This window comes from Symphalangus syndactylus, chromosome 21 (assembly GCF_028878055.3).
Source record: "Symphalangus syndactylus isolate Jambi chromosome 21, NHGRI_mSymSyn1-v2.1_pri, whole genome shotgun sequence".
NCBI classification, from domain to species: Eukaryota; Metazoa; Chordata; class Mammalia; order Primates; family Hylobatidae; genus Symphalangus; species Symphalangus syndactylus.
In genome coordinates, this window is record NC_072443.2 from 16877356 (window position 1) to 16893663 (window position 16308).

The 16308-nt window shown below is 34.3% G+C and overlaps 1 protein-coding gene across 12 annotated transcripts in view; it reads right to left on the reverse strand.

Moving 5' to 3' along the window:
• The window catches only part of ROBO2 (roundabout guidance receptor 2), a 1378235-nt gene that overhangs the window by 922681 nt on the left and 439246 nt on the right, over nt 1-16308 (reverse strand). The gene's annotated exons all lie outside the window — the stretch shown is intronic.

The window sequence follows — 16308 nt, forward strand, 5'->3', positions numbered from 1 at the left end:
TCTATTAGAAATGCAGTTTATCTTTTGAATCTATAGCCTCTAATTTGTCTTTCCTTTATTATATCAATACCAATAAAAAATTTTACAAAGATTAGTAGGAGGTAGTATTATTTTCACTGATTTATATAGGTTTTATATATTGGATGCTTAAAAACAAAGCATAAAGGCAAGGAATTAAAAATAATATTTAACTGGACAAAGAAAAGGGCAATAGTTTTGCCATAAAATGTTCACCAAGCTAAATTTATTTCAGTTATACTGAGAGCTAGGACTGACAATATCAACTCCAGAGAAATTACTTTGCCTGTAATGCTAAGAGCAGCCCCTACTGGTTACTGTCATGTAATTCAGACGGGAAATTTTTTTTTTTTATACTTTAAGTTTTAGGGTACATGTGCACAACGTGCAGGTTAGTTACATATGTATACATGTGCCATGTTGGTGTGCTGCACCCATAAACTCATCATTTACATTAGGTATATCTCCTAATGCTGTCTCTCCCCCCTCCCCACACCCCACAACAGTCCCCAGTGTGTGATTTTCCCCTTCCTGTGTCCATGTGTTCTCATTGTTCAATTCCCACCTATGAGTGAGAACATGCAGTGTTTGGTTTTTTGTCCTTGTGATACTGAATGGGCAAAAACTGGAAGCATTCGCTTTGAACACTGGCACAAGACAGGGATGCCCTCTCTCACCACTCCTATTCAACATAGTGCTGGAAGTTCTGGCCAGGGCAATCAGGCAGGAGAAGGAAATAAAGGGTATTCAATTAGGAAAAGAGGAAGTCAAATTGTCCCTGTTTGCAGATGACATGATTGTATATCTAGAAAACCCCATTGTCTCAGCTCAAAATCTCCTCAAGCTGATAAGCAACTTCAGCAAAGTCTCAGGATACAAAATCAATGTGCAAAAATCACAAGCATTCCTATACACCAATAACAGACAAACAGAGAGCCAAATCATGAGTGAACTCCCATTCACAATTGCTTCAAAGAGAATAAAATACCTAGGAATCCAACTTACAAGGGACGTGAAGGACCTCTTCAAGGAGAACTACAAACCACTTCTCAATGAAATAAAAGAGGACACACAGACAAATGGAAGAACGTTCCATGCTCATGAGTAGGAAGAATCAATACCGTGAAGATGGCCATACTGCCCAAGGTAATTTATAGGTTCAATGCCATCCCCATCAAGCTACCAATGAGACAGGAGAAATTTTAATGAAAAAAGTTAAAATATTAGAACAGAAAATATTGGAGAGTTCTGTCTTTTTAAATAGCAATGGTCTCTTTTTTTACTCTTTTTCACTATGTGACCTGCCATATTTGCTATAAATCGCATGTGAAGTATCAAATACTTAAATCTCATTTTTTGTTTCCTTTGAAGAAATTGTTTTAGAAAATGCTCAAACAACCTTCCACTTGACAGAGAGCTTGCCAAAATCAGCCTTTGACAAAATTCATCTGTTAACAAGGAAAAACTAAGGAAGAATATTGTGGATGTATATTTGTAGTTTGAAATAAAAGTATAATTTTATTGGATTCATACATTATTGAATCATTATTTTCTAAATGCATAGTCACGGCATATTAAAAGTAATAAAACATTATATACATTTAAAATTATGGCCCCATAAATGAAATCAGGAAATCAACAAAAATTGACTTAAAATATTTTAAAACTTTATTTTTTCTTGCTCTAATCATCATTTTGTTGGAGGTAATTGATGAATAATAACAAAGGAATTCAAAACAATGGAAATAATTCTGTACTTATATTTTCTTCTCCTTTTCTGACATGTCTTCCCACATGGCTTTACACCTAACTTCAGCACAGTGTATCTCTGTCTATTTAAGTCTTTAACAAGACATTCAAAGAACAACTGAAATGATTTTGTGTACGTATGTTTTACATATACCTTTAAAAACATCAGAAATGTCTTAACACTTTGAATTAATATCCAAATGATAAACATTAATACATTTGTTTAATTGGGTCATATTATGAATTCTTCATTGAGCAATAATGAATTTTCTAATTTTTGCATTTTAAGTGTTTTGCAAAATATGTTCTCTGTAATCACAATCCTATCATATGCTACTTAGAAACAAAAATACAGAAAAGTCCCTAAAGCCTTAGAAGTTTTTTTTAAAAAATGCTGCATACTATATTCCCTTAAAGATTCTGAGTGCAAATTAGCATATTCAACTCTTTAATGCATCCTTTAGTAAAGAAACATGTTTAATTTTCTCTAATCCAGTTTTCCTCAAACACTTCAGTAACACAGAACCTCTTTTTCATAGCAAACCTATGAAGATCTTATGGGACTGGTCTCTTTGGGGAACACATTTTCTGTAATGTGATTCTAATTCTTTAAGGAAGAATACTGAGACTGCTTTAATCTTAGTCCTTACCTAACACCTCCTCAACCTTAAACACTTCTGGACTAATCTAGAGAAAAAATGTATCACAAAGGACTGTCTTGGCCATGTCCGCAGGGATGTGCCATCTTTTTTGTTTTGTTTTGTTTTATACTTTAAGTTCTAGGGTACATGTGCACAACGTGGAGGTTTGTTATATATGTATACATGTGCCATGTTGGTGTGCTGCACCCATTAACTTGTCATTTACATTAGGTATATCTCCTAATGCTATCGCTCCCCTCTCCCCCCACCCCACTACAGGCCCCAGTATGTGATGTTCCCCACCTTGTGTCCAAGTGTTCTCATTGTTTAATTCCCACCTGTGAGTGAGAACATGTGGTGTTTGGTTTTTTGTCCTTGCGATAGTTTGCTGAGAATGATGGTTTCTGGTTTCATCCATGTCCCTACAAAGGACGTGAACTCATCCTTTTTTATGGCTGTATAGTATTCCATGGTGTATATGTGCCACATTTTCTTAATCCAGTCTATCACTGATGGACATTTGGGTTGGTTCCAAGTCTTTGCTATTGTGAATAGTGCCGCAATAAACATATGTGTACATGTGTCTTTATGGCAGCATGATTTATAAACCTTTGGGTATATACCCAGCATGGGATTGCTGGGTCAAATGGTATTTCTAGTTCTAGATCCTTGAGGAATCGCCACACTGTCTTCCACAATGGTTGAACTAGTTTACAGTCCCACCAACAGTTTAAAAGTGTTCCTATTTCTCCACATCCTCTCCAGCACCTGTTGTTTCCTGACTTTTTAATGATCACCATTCTAACTGGTGTGAGATGGTATCTCATTGTGGTTTTGATTTGCATTTCTCTGATGTCCAGTGATGATGAGCATTTTTTCATGTGTCTGTTGGCTGCATAAATGTCTTATTTTGAGAAGTGCCCATTCATATTCTTCGCCCACTTTTTGATGGGGTTGACTTTTTCTTATAAATTTGTTTAAGTTCTTTGCAGATTCTAGATATTAGCCCTTTGTCAGACGGGTAGATTGCAAACATTTTCTCCCATTCTATATGTTGCCTGTTCACTCTGATGGTAGTTTCTTTTGCTGTGCAGAAGTTCTTTAATTTAATTGGATCCCATTTCTCAATTTTGGCTTTTGTTGTTGTTACTTTTAGTGTTTTAGACATGAAATCCTTGCCCATGCCTATGTCCTGAATGGTATTGCCTAGGTTTTCTTCCAGGGTTTTTATGGTTTAAGGTCTGACATTTAAGTCTTTAATCCATCTTGAATTAATTTTTGTATAAGGTGTAAGGAAGGGATCCAGTTTCAGCTTTCTACATATGGCTAGCCAGTTTTCCCAGCACCATTTATTAAATAGGGAATCCTTTCCCCATTGCTCGTTTTTGTCAGGTTTGTCAAAGATCAGATGGTTATAGATGTGTAGTATTATTTCTGAGGGCTCTGTTCTGTTCCATTGGTCTATATCTCTGTTTTGATACCAGTACCCATGCTGTTTTGGTTACTGTAGCCTTGTAGTATAGTTTGAAGTCAGGTAGTGTGATGCCTCCAGCTTTGTTCTTTTGGCTTAGGATTGTCTTGGCAATGTGGGCTCTTTTTTGGTTCCATATGAACTTTAAAGTAGTTTTTTCCAATTCTGTGAAGAAAGTCATTGATAGCTTGATGGGGATGGCATTGAATCTATAAATTACCTTGGGCAGTATGGCCATTTTCACGATATTGATTGTTCCTACTCATGAGCATGTTCTTCCATTTGTTTGTGTGTCCTCTTTTATTTCGTGGAGCAGTGGTTTGCAATTCTCCTTGAAGAGGTCCTTCACATCCCTTGTAAGTTGGATTCCTAGGTATTTTATTCTCTTTGAAGCAATTGTGAATGGGAGTTCACTCATGATTTGGCTCTCTGTCTGTTATTGGTGTATAGGAATGCTTGTGATTTTTGCACATTGATTTTGCATCCTGAGACTTTGCTGAAGTTGCTTATCAGCTTAAGGAGATTTTGGGCTGAGATGATGGCGTTTTCTAAATATACAATCATGTCATCTGCAAACAGGGACAATTTGACTTCCTCTTTTCCTAACTGAATACCCTTTATTTCTTTCTCCTGCCTGATTGCCCTGGCCAGAACTTCCAACACTACTATGTTGAATAGGAGTGGTGAGAGAGGGCATCCCTGTCTGGTGCCAGTTCTCAAAGGGAATCCTTCCAGTTTTTGCCCATTCAGTATGATATTGGCTATGGGTTTGTCATAGATAGCTCTTATTATTTTGAGATACGTCCCATCAATACCTAATTTATTAAGAGTTTTTAGCATGAAGCACTGTTGAATTTTGTCGAAGGCCTTTTCTGCATCTATTGAGACAATCATGTGGTTTTTTTCTTTGTTTCTGTTTATATGCCGGATTACATTTAATGATTTGCGTATGTTGAACCAGCCTTGCATCCCAGGGATGAAGCCCACTTGATCACGGTGGATAAGCTTTTTGATGTGCTGCTGGATTCGGTTTGCCAGTATTTTATTGAGTATTTTTGCATCAGTGTTCATCAGGGATATTGGTCTAAAATTCTCTTTTTTTGTTGTGTCTCTGCCAGGCTTTGGTATCAGGATGATGTTGGCCTCGTAAAATGAGTTACGGAGGATTCCCTCTTTTTCTGTCAATTGGAATAGTTTCAGAAGGAATGGTACCAGCTCCTCTTTGTACCTCTGGTAGAATTTGGCTGTGAATCTGTCTGGTCCTGGACTAGGGATGTGCCATCTTAAACCTGACCCTACCTGTCCCTTATCAAGTGACTGCCAATCACCCACAGTCTCAGTATACATTTTTGATGCCACATCATTGTCCATAGTAGAAAATACAAATATCTTTCCATGGCACATACTTTGGCCTATGTCCTGCCATTGATACTTGTATACCCATTAATATAAAATATATTCTTTCATTATCATTTTTAAATTTTGAACTCCATGCCTTTGCTCAAATTGAAGCTTCTTCCTGGAAGGCCCACCTCTGTCTTCTTTCTTGATAAATTCTGCTCAAATAAGAACTTGTGAGGTATAGCTAACTCACTCCCTAGATCATGAGCAGCTGAGAACAGGAACAGCAAGGAAAGCTCTCTGATATCTTTTAATAATTTTCTATTTTATCTACCAATAAAAAATAATTTCATGTCCCATAGCAGGATGCAAACTACAGTTTAAGAATGCTTACCTTGAATCTCATCTGAGTAAATTTTGAGTTGAGATGACTTTAAGGTACAATTGTATTGTAGTAGTATACATATGTATTTGAGAAAAATATTTCTATTTTTTTCTAAAAAATTATTACAAAAATAATGCATCATCATTTTTGAATACTCAGAAAATAAAAATAGAATGATATATAATCTAAACATTGAAAGATTATATTTATTAACAGAATTATTTCAGTATTTGAATCTCTCAATATATAATTTTTACAAAAAATGTATCATACTATACATTTTGTATCTTGTCTTTTCATTTACCAATACAGTCCAATATATTTGTCATTAAATATTCTACCATAATAGCATTATTTTTAGTGTATCATAAATATTTTATTGTGAGAAAGATAAGTCAAAATATATTTAGCTATAATATGGTTGAATTTTAGCTTGCTTTAGTTTTTCTTTTTAATATTACAAATCACGATGTAATGAATATCCTAATACTTTTATATTTGCATACATGTGATTGTCTCCTTAAAACAAATTCATAAAATTTGAATAGCTGGGTCAAAGAATATGTACATTTTAAACACTTCTCATGTTTATGATACTTTTAAATTGTCCTTTAAAATGTGGTAACAGTTTATGACCCTACCAGCATGATTTCTCATGCCCTTATTAACGTTGGGTGATTTACTTAAAAATACAACACCAATTAGATAAGTGAAAAATGCACACACTTGTTTTAATTTGTCTTTAAGTCCTATTTAAATTAAATTACTTCCATATTAATGATTATATTAATCAAAATATATTATGTTGTTGTTCCATGTTTTAATGTTTCATTTACATTTTTATTGATCAATGCTTAAAAATTTTATACATCAGGTATATTATATGAATTACATGTACATATACAGTACCAGTTGTTTTTAACCTTTCAATATGCATTTTTATATATAAGGCAAATCAATTCGTATTTTTTGTGATATTTATCTTGGTTTTAGGCTTAGTAATAACTGTATCAACATCATACATATAATATTAATCATTACTTTTGTCTATTATTTTGATTTCTTTTTTTATACAAATAATACTTTAATATATATTAATTAGCAATCAACCATTAAATGAGGAGAGAGACAAAACCCAATATCCTCACCTTCAATGATAGAACCTTCTGTTAATTTACTAACAGCAATGTATAGTAAAAATGCTGCCACATTAAATTTATTTGGTTGAAAGATATAGCCTGGTTTCAAAAATAATGAATGGGATGAATAGGAGAATCAAGATGTTTTTTGACTAGTCCCCTTAGCAACCTGTGCAGATGAGTTTAGCTCATCTTACTATGTTCATTAACTCTCTTCTGTTATCATATGAGATGGAGTTTCCAAACCAAATCCCTAAATCTACAGAATGTTTTTCATTCTTCCCCTGAAAATTCAAATATTAAGTGAAATTTACACAGGTTAAATTTAAGCCCATAAACTAATTCCAGAGGAAGAATACATGCTTAATTTATTAAAACTAGATATAAATATGTCTGAGTATTCCAATAATTTGAATTCAACTATTTTTTAAATACATACAGACAAGTTTATTATACAGAATACTGACAAGGACCAAATGTATGTTTTCTGTAACACTTAAAAATTTACTAGGATTTAGTCATGTTTTAGCTCATTAATAGGAAAATTATAATATCAGAGATCAATCATTAAAAAAAGAAATAAAATATGTGATTTTTAAATTTAAAATTCTTAACTATATTTTAATTTTTGAATAGACTCAACTGCCACTCAAATGCAGTTTCATTCACATATTCACATATTCATGAGAAGGTGCAAAAGTCAGTATCTCTGTCATGATATTAACGCTAATTTCCTCCTTTTTCTTTGGTCAAATATTTTTAGTTTTATTTCTAAAACAAAATATACAGTTTATTTAGAAATAAAACTAAAAACATACAGTTAAAATTCTATGAAAGATAAGTATATATGTCAGTAAAAATACCTTTACACTTAAACAATGTTAAGAAAAAATAGACTTACAAGAAAATTGTCATAAATTTCCTCAATCATTAATAGTTATATGAAATTTTGCTTACACTGCTCTGCAAATCACTTTGTTGTTCAACTAAACTAAACAGATATTGTTTGCTTTTACATATATTTCTGGGTAAAAACAAGCAGACATTTTAAGATGGAAGGACTTGACATAATGTGTTTGAGTATTTTTTATTACAAAGATACATGCACGCATATGTTTATTGCAGCACTATTCACAATAGCAAAGACATGGAATCAACCCAAATGCCCATCAGTGATAGACTGGATAAAGAAAATGTGGTACATATACACCATGGAATACTATGCAGCCAGAAAAAGGAACACGATCACGTTGTTTGCAGGGACATGGATGGACCTGGAAGCCATTATCCTCAGCAAACTAACACAGGATCAGAAAACCAAAGTCCGCATGTTCTCATTTATAAGCGGGAGCTGAGCAATAAGATCACATGGACACAGGGAGTGGAACAACAAACACTGGGGCTCGTCAGAGGATGGAGTGGTGGGAGGGAGAGCATTAGGAAAAATAGCTAACGCATGCTGGGCTTAATACCAGGTGATGGGTTGTTCTGTGCAGCAAACCACCATGGCACATGTTTACCTGTGTAACAAACCTGAACATCCGGCATATGTACCCCGGAACTTAAAATAAAAATAAGATTTTTTTAGAAAGTATTTGAGTATTTTTAGAAGAGAGTTACTCAGAGATAGTGAGGAAGTCTGCAGAAAATGCAGAGGAGATTCAAAGAAAATTTGATAGCTGTCCTCTGACATGTAAAGAATTGTCATAGAGGTGTAAAATGATACACTTTATCAAGATGCTCGGGCACACACAAAAGGGTCACAATCAGGAACAGAGACAAGATTCTAAGTGGAACTGGGTGGGATCACTTGGATTTTTGTTGCAAAATTAGTTTCTAACAGCTCAGAAGGAAAAGCATACAGACAAATAATTCTCTCACGTTCAACCTGGGAAGAAAAAACTGAAATGATTCAAAACCATATCATTCTAGGATTATCTAGAATAAAATTCTAGTCTTTCATCTTATTGCAATGTGCCTTTTACAGCTCATATATAATAGCTAAAGAGGTATAGAACTGAAAATCACACCAGCTGTTGCAATCAAAGAACCTGGAGTAAAATTAGTCACTGAAACCAGAGTAGAGATAGAGGAAGAAACATAGCAACTCAAGTTTTCAGTAACTATTTTATACTTTTTTAACATCTATGTTGATCTATTGATCCATCAATCAGTTGATAGAGATAGATAGATATAGAAATATATTGGTATGGTAGATATCTATTTCCCCTCAAAATGCCGCTTTACTTTAACTTGTTAATACCCGAATAAAATTAATAGCAAAAAGATTAATCCTCAAATATACTTAAGGAAAGATAAATCTTTTGAAAGTCATGTGCACTTTTTATTTTTAATGTAATTTGAAAGGCAAGGGACCATTTTACAGAACATTCGTAGAATTAGAAAAGGTAATTGAACTGAATCCTTTGTCTTCTGGCAGGAAAAGCTAAAAGTAAGTATACAATAAATCATGTTTAAAGTTGAATACTTTCAGGGGAAAAAATAGCACCCTTTGATTAGGACAGAGTGAGCTTATGCATTTTGTTCATAGCACAAATTCTTTTCAAGCTAAAATATTATACTTTTAAAAGAGGCCAGCCAATTATTTCCTTTTAAAATATTTATTTAAATTTGAGTTTTTAGTAGCATTTTTAAAAGTTTATATTAAAACTCCAGATCCTGTGAAGACACTGGGAGAAGATGGCTATCTACAAGCCACTGAGCCCTCAAAAGAGGTCAATTCTTGCCAGGAGTGGTGGCTAAACTCTGTAATCCCAGCACTTTAGGATGCCGAGGTGGAAGGATTGCTTGAGGCCAGAAATTTGAGACCAGCCTGGGCAACAGAGCGAGACCTTATCGCCACTAAAAACGGAAAAAAATTATCCGGTCATGGTGGTGCATGCCTGTAGTCCCAGCTACTCAGGAGGCCGAGGTGGGAGGATCATGGGGGCCCAGGAGACGGAGACTGTAGTGAGCTATGATTGTGCCACTGAACTGTAGCCTGGGTGGCATAAGGAGACCCTATCTCAAAAAGAAAAAGAAGAAGAAGGAGGAGGAAGAGGAGGAGGAGGAGGAAAGAAAGAGAAGAAGAAAAAGAAGGAAGAGGAAGAGGAGGGGAAGAAGAAGTAATAGGAGAAGAAACCTACCCTGAAGATACCTTGGTCTTGAACTTTCGGCCTCCGAAGCTATGAAAAAATAAAATCCTATTGTTTAAGCCATCCAGTTTGTACTATTTTGTTATGGTAGCTCTAGAAAACTAATGAACTCTCATCTTCTAACTTCATTTGCTCCTTAACTAGTGGTACTCTGGTATGAGCTCTTCCCCCCTAATCTGCTGATGTTGTTTTCATATTGTTGTATGTGAAGTTATCTGTCAGTGTACACACAGTAGTTATTCAATAAATTTCCTTTCCATTTCCCTTGCTTGAGTCATTAGTATTTTCCTAATTACAAAACCCAGCAATCTTTCTTCAGTCCCCATTCCATTAGAACTACTGAGTTTTGACAACATTGACTGAGCTCTTCCTCCCAACATTCTATCTTTTTTTGCCTACTCAGGTTTGCCTCCTGGTTTTCCTTCTCCCTCATTTTAATTAATTATATTAAATAATTTATAATTTATTGAGCTTCTGTTATGTTCCATGCAATATAAATGCTAAATTTGCACAGTATAAGAGAAAAAAATGAAGAATGAAAAGGAATGAAAGTCTTAGAAATGAAAGTAATATTTATTTAAATATATAACCAAATTCTTCTCTATTTACCACCTCATATATTTTTTTCATTAAATTATTGATTTCATGTTTACATAATTCACTGCAGAAAGTAGAAATATAATTTCTTTTGTTACTAGATAACTTTTAAAAGTATGTCTATAGTTGTTCAGATTTTAGCAATTCAGTTGATTCTCCCATCTATGAGTAACAGTACATTTTTTTAAAAAAATGTCAGATTCAGGATGTACATGTACAGATTTGTTAATGGGAATATTGAGCCATGCTGAGGTTTGGGCTTTTAGTGAACCCATCACCAAAATAGTGAACATAGATAACTCAGTCTTGATTTCATTACATTTTTATTCCATTATTTTCTTTAAGACTCCATTACCTTAGGGAGTCTTTATGTTCCAGGGTTGGGCTTAGCAGGGCTCAAGTCTCCATTTGGGTCTAAGCCAATCAGCAAAATCCCTAGTCCTAGCCAAAGTGAATGGTTGAGAGACTGACACTTAAGTTATCCAATCACAGTGAAGCCCAAGACTTGTATTCTAAGTTTGAGGGAAAATACATTTTCGGCCTTGTTCACAACCTGGGATATGGTGCCTCAGTTGCTGTAGGCCACCATATTGTGATGTCAGAGAGCCTGTCTGAAAATAGTCACCTAAAATAGGAGGATTTTTCTAAAAGACCATGCCAATTGAAAGTATATAGTAATTTGCTAATGTTTCATCATAACACTGTTGGCCATAGAGCTGATTTTATTTAATTACTATCTATCCCCTGGTCACAGGGTTAAATTAAGGAGTTAATATAATTTCATTAAGCAATGAATGAGGATTTTGGTAAGTGTGAGTGTGTGTGTGTGTGTGTGTGTGGGTGGGTGGGTGTGTGTGTTGCTAATCATATTTTTTGTAAACCAAAGCAAATAAAAAAATGCTGGTGTTAAGTCCTTATTTAGCCAAAAAAAAAAGTAGCACAATACTAAAACCAAGATAACACTAATGTGATGTGATTTTCTTGTAAAAAGCTAACCTATTTCCAAAGCCTTGTGTGAAAAATCAGTCTTAAAATTATGCTACGGGTTTTCACATTTAAAAAAAAATCTTCATTTGGGGTGAGGAGGTGAAATATGCTCAACTCTTTTATGAATTAAATGGAATATGAAAAATGCTCTAAGTATATTTCTTCACATCTTCCCTTCAGTGCTGTTTTTCCGTTGTGTGTATGCTTGCAACTTTTCTTGCTCTGCATTTTCAAATGGAGTAGTTAAAAAATGACCCTTTTATCCAGTGGGAAAAGGACAACTTTTACCTCCGAAACATTTATTTGCCTAAATTATAAGAATGCAGGATTTATATCTGACAGAGATTTAATCATTGTCTAGCCCTTCATTCTTTAGAAATACACAAAAATTGAGGGTATAGGCAGTTCTACAAAATGTCTTCTTTAGGTAAAATATGTAGAACATCTTTATCTTTGTATATAGCATCTCTGTTGATATATTTTAGCATTAATTGTTTGATCATTGTAAGGAAATCTAAGTAGATAAGCCTATATCTGCTCTCATGAAGGTATTTAAGTCTTCGCATATAATGAAATTGTTCACTCATTTATTAGCTGGTGACTGATCTGAGAATAAAAAAATAAAAATAAAACTCTATCACTTATGTGGGATGATGTCAAATCCTGATACATCATCCACCACTCACAGATAAATAGAGACATAACTCTTACCTAGGCCTCATTATACTATATTAGGGCATAAAAAGAAGGCCATTTACCTCTCAATGCCCTAAAGAATAAAACTTGGACATTCAGAAAAAAATAAATAAGAGAAACACAATGCCATTCTAGCCCAGAATTCCTAAATTGCAAATTTTTTTTCCGAAATTACTTCTCATTATACAGTTATTTAATCTTTGATGACTATGAAGTCATGCTATGGATAAAAAACTAGAGAAAAAATAGAAAAAAGTTTATATTCTTATAAATAAGTAAAAATGTAATTATTCTTCAGCTTGACCAAGAATATCTGGATTATTTTCATTTTTAATACAGTAAACTCAAAGTCAAGTCATGTAAGTCAAAGTCTGTTTTTATTACCTCCTCAATCAACTATCTTTTTCAAGGTGTTAACCTTGCAATCCACTTCAATAAGAAAATACATCAACCAAACTACTCTTTCACCTGTAGTAAATATGCACCACGTTTCCAGGCAAGGGCATCTTCACTTATGTTAAAAGACTTTTAGGGCTTATCTGGGTACTTTAATAACGATTAGGCACATAAATATTTAAAATCTGAGTACATAAAACTTACAACTTCGGATGTTCCATTAGTTACTTTTCATTTATTGTTAATTAGTTAACCATCAAGTTGAACATGTTTAATTATTTCTTTTTATATTTTTAAAAATTGGAAATTTTTCTCTGGATTTGAGCTAAACACAGCAGGAAACAGTAGATAAACAAGGTGTTTCCAGTGAAGACCTAAGTATGTTTCAGATGTTTCTGTAAATGTGTTAGCCTATAAACCGAGTCCCCACCAAAGCAATGAGATGAGAAATGTCCTACAGGGAATAACAGACTAAGTAGAACCAGCTAGAAAAGATTATAGTAAACGTCAGAGCTTTTATAAAATACTATCTGTAGTAAGCCACTGGTCTTTCAAAACTGTTTCCTAGTTCAAAAGGCTGTACTTTCTTAAAATAACCAGGATAAGATAAGGCAAGTAAATTGATTAAACAAAGATTTTATAAACACCCAAAACAGAATAACTATTTTTGTCCATGTAGTTATTTAATTAGCTTTTAAAAAACTCAAAATTATTAATGTAGAACAAGAAAATGTCACAGAAATGTAGGAAAACATCTTGGAATCTCATATCATTTATAGTAAGCTTTATGTCAGCAATAATTTTGTATTCTTAGAAAGCAATATATTTTAGTTTTTCTAAAAGCCCTGGTAATTTAGTTCTCAAAGATTTTCCTATAAAAGGTAACACAGAAATATAGGCAAGATATAAAATGTCACTGTCATAGTAATTAACATCCATTAGTCATCAAAGTCAAAGCTTTTTATGCATGTAAATATGCTTCACTTTTCCAGGTCAGAAAATAAACCTACTAAAGATGAATCTGGGCAGGAGAATTCAACACATTGGTCAAGCTTTTAAAATAAAGGTCAAAGTGAACATTTCCTCAATTTATGTTCAGGTCTCTGGGGTGTGACTTACTACTTTCTAAAGAATGAGCCAATAGTATACATCTCAATACATTCCACGCAGAGTATCTAGCTCAGAAGACAGTATAACGCAACATGACAGACAGACTACAGATTTCTTCCAGATTTGTGATAGAAAAGGAAACAATTTACTTTGTTCTAAAATTTCTGCACTCATCAACACACTGAATTACCATCTGAGGTTTTCACAAGACATTTTTCTCCTTTTTATCTTAGTGAACTTGTACAAGTGTATCCTCCTTTGTATCTTTTATGATTTAAATCAATAAAGCCATATACAACTCTAAGTAAATTGACTTCAAGTCAGAGGCTATATTGATTTAACAATAAAGTTGTTCCTTAAAATAATTTTCCTTATGGTACTGCTATTGTTTGGGATACAGTGTTATATAGGCAAAAAGATATATACAAAAATGCCATTTTTCTTAGTTTTGCAATGGAAGACCCATAATATTTTTATGTGCTACAAGCCCACAACTAATAACTTTTTTGAAAAAACTTAAACATTGGAATTTTATTTAGTTCTACATAAAGTGTATTATTCCATAGTAACAAAACTTAGAATTAGGAGCATGCTTTATTTAAACAATTATTTTAAGATCTATGTGAGAGGGCTTCATAAGGAATTTCTGGATTCTATCCATTTTTTTTTACAGTAAACTCCAAGTCAAGTCACGAAAGTCAAACTCTACTTTTATTAATTTCTCAATCCACCCTGTCTTTTACCAGATGATGCCCTTGCTACCCACCTCAATAAGAAAATACATCAACCAAACTACACTTTGACCTGAATCTGTACCCACCATTTCTGTATGCTCTGTTGTAATGCAAGAAGTGTCTAACCAAATGTCAACTCTGCCACTTAACATCTGAATCACACCCAACTACCTTTTTGCTGGCTGAGTCAGTTCATTTATTCTCCCTGTTCCACACCGACTTTTCCTGCCCTATCAAATTTTACCCAACTACTTACAAATGTGTAGTAGTATCATTTTTTAAAAGAAAAAAAAATCAAGAGAAAACAGAAATAATAAAACCAGCCTCATTTCATGTGCCACATCTATCGTGAGATTTTGCACTATTTCTTTTCCTTCACAGAAAACAATTGTCTACATTTCTTTGCTTCTCATTCACTCAGCCATATTATTCTAACATATACTCCCGGCACTCCAGTTTAGATTGTGTTTATCAAAGTCATCAATGACTTCCATCCTACCGTGTCTGAAGAGCAATTTTCTCTCTTCATGTAGCCCAGTGGTTCCCACTGGGGGCAGAACTGGAATCTCTTTACTCATAGACCTTTGTCTCCCTCCTCCAGGGGACAAGTGGCAATGTCTGGAGACATTTTTGGTTGTCGAAACTTGCAGTTGTGCTACAATTGACATCTAGTAAACTGAGGTCAGGAATCTGGTCAACATCCTACAGTGCTCAGAAAAGTCTCCCACAACAAAATATTATTTGGCCCAAAAGGTCAGTAGTGCTGACGTTGAGAAGCCCTGAACTATCTTACTTTTCAACAACATTCCACTGTTTTAAATACCTATTTATTGTCTATGTGGCTGCCCCAAAGCATAAGCCTAATGAGTATCAGGCCTTACCTATCTTGTTTTTCATTGTTTTATTATGTGTAGAAAAGTGGCTTGTCCCAGAGTAGGCAGGCAATAAGTATTTGTTAAAGGCCTTTCTTCTGTTTTTTTTTATTTTTTTATTTTTTTGAGTCAGGGTCTCCCTCTGTCACCCAGGCTGGAGTGCAGTGTTGCGATCACGGCTCACTGCAGGCTCCACCTCCTGGGCTGAAGTGATCCTCCCACCGCAGTCTCCCAGGTAGCTAGGACCACAGGCATGTGCCTTCCCACCCAGCTAATTCTTGTATTTTTTTGTAGAGGTGGGGTCTCCCCGTGTTGCCAAGGCTGGTCTTGAACCCAAGTGATCTGCCTGCCTGTACCTCCCAAAGTGCTGGAATTACAGGTGTGAGCCACTGTTCCCAGTCTGCATTTCTTAAATAATAGTTTTCTCACAGGATTATTGCTTTAGTGATCTGCTTAAACCTTCAACTAAATGTCAAATAGATTGTTTCTACTTTTACAGGAGGGTTTACCTGACTGCCAACCCTTCACTATACAACTTCTCTAGAGTAGTTACAGTTGAAGTTCCTGTTGTTTCCCCTTCTTCCCTCCATCTGTACGCTGAGAGATGAGAAACTTATAGATACAAAGATTTATTGCAGGATAGAATTTTATATAGCTAAGGAAAAATAGAGCTTGGAGTAGCTCGGATTCAGTTCTGCTACTATTGATATTTATGAGCATTTTAGGTTACTACAGCATTTATAAAAGCTTAAATAGGTCTTTTGCGGCTAGTCAAGAATCTCATCTGCCCTTTAAAATTTTGAATTATTTGTTTGCATATTGTTTGTTTCCTATTGTTGGATTCCAATTCTCAGAAAATAATTTACAAACGAAATTGAGGAAAGAATTCCTTTGAGCATGGAGGAATGTTTATAGCAGACACCACAACAGAAAATACCAGAAAAAAAAACTTGTGAATAATAAAAAGGCCAATATAATAAACCCTATTCTAGATTATAAAAATAACAGAACTCTCTT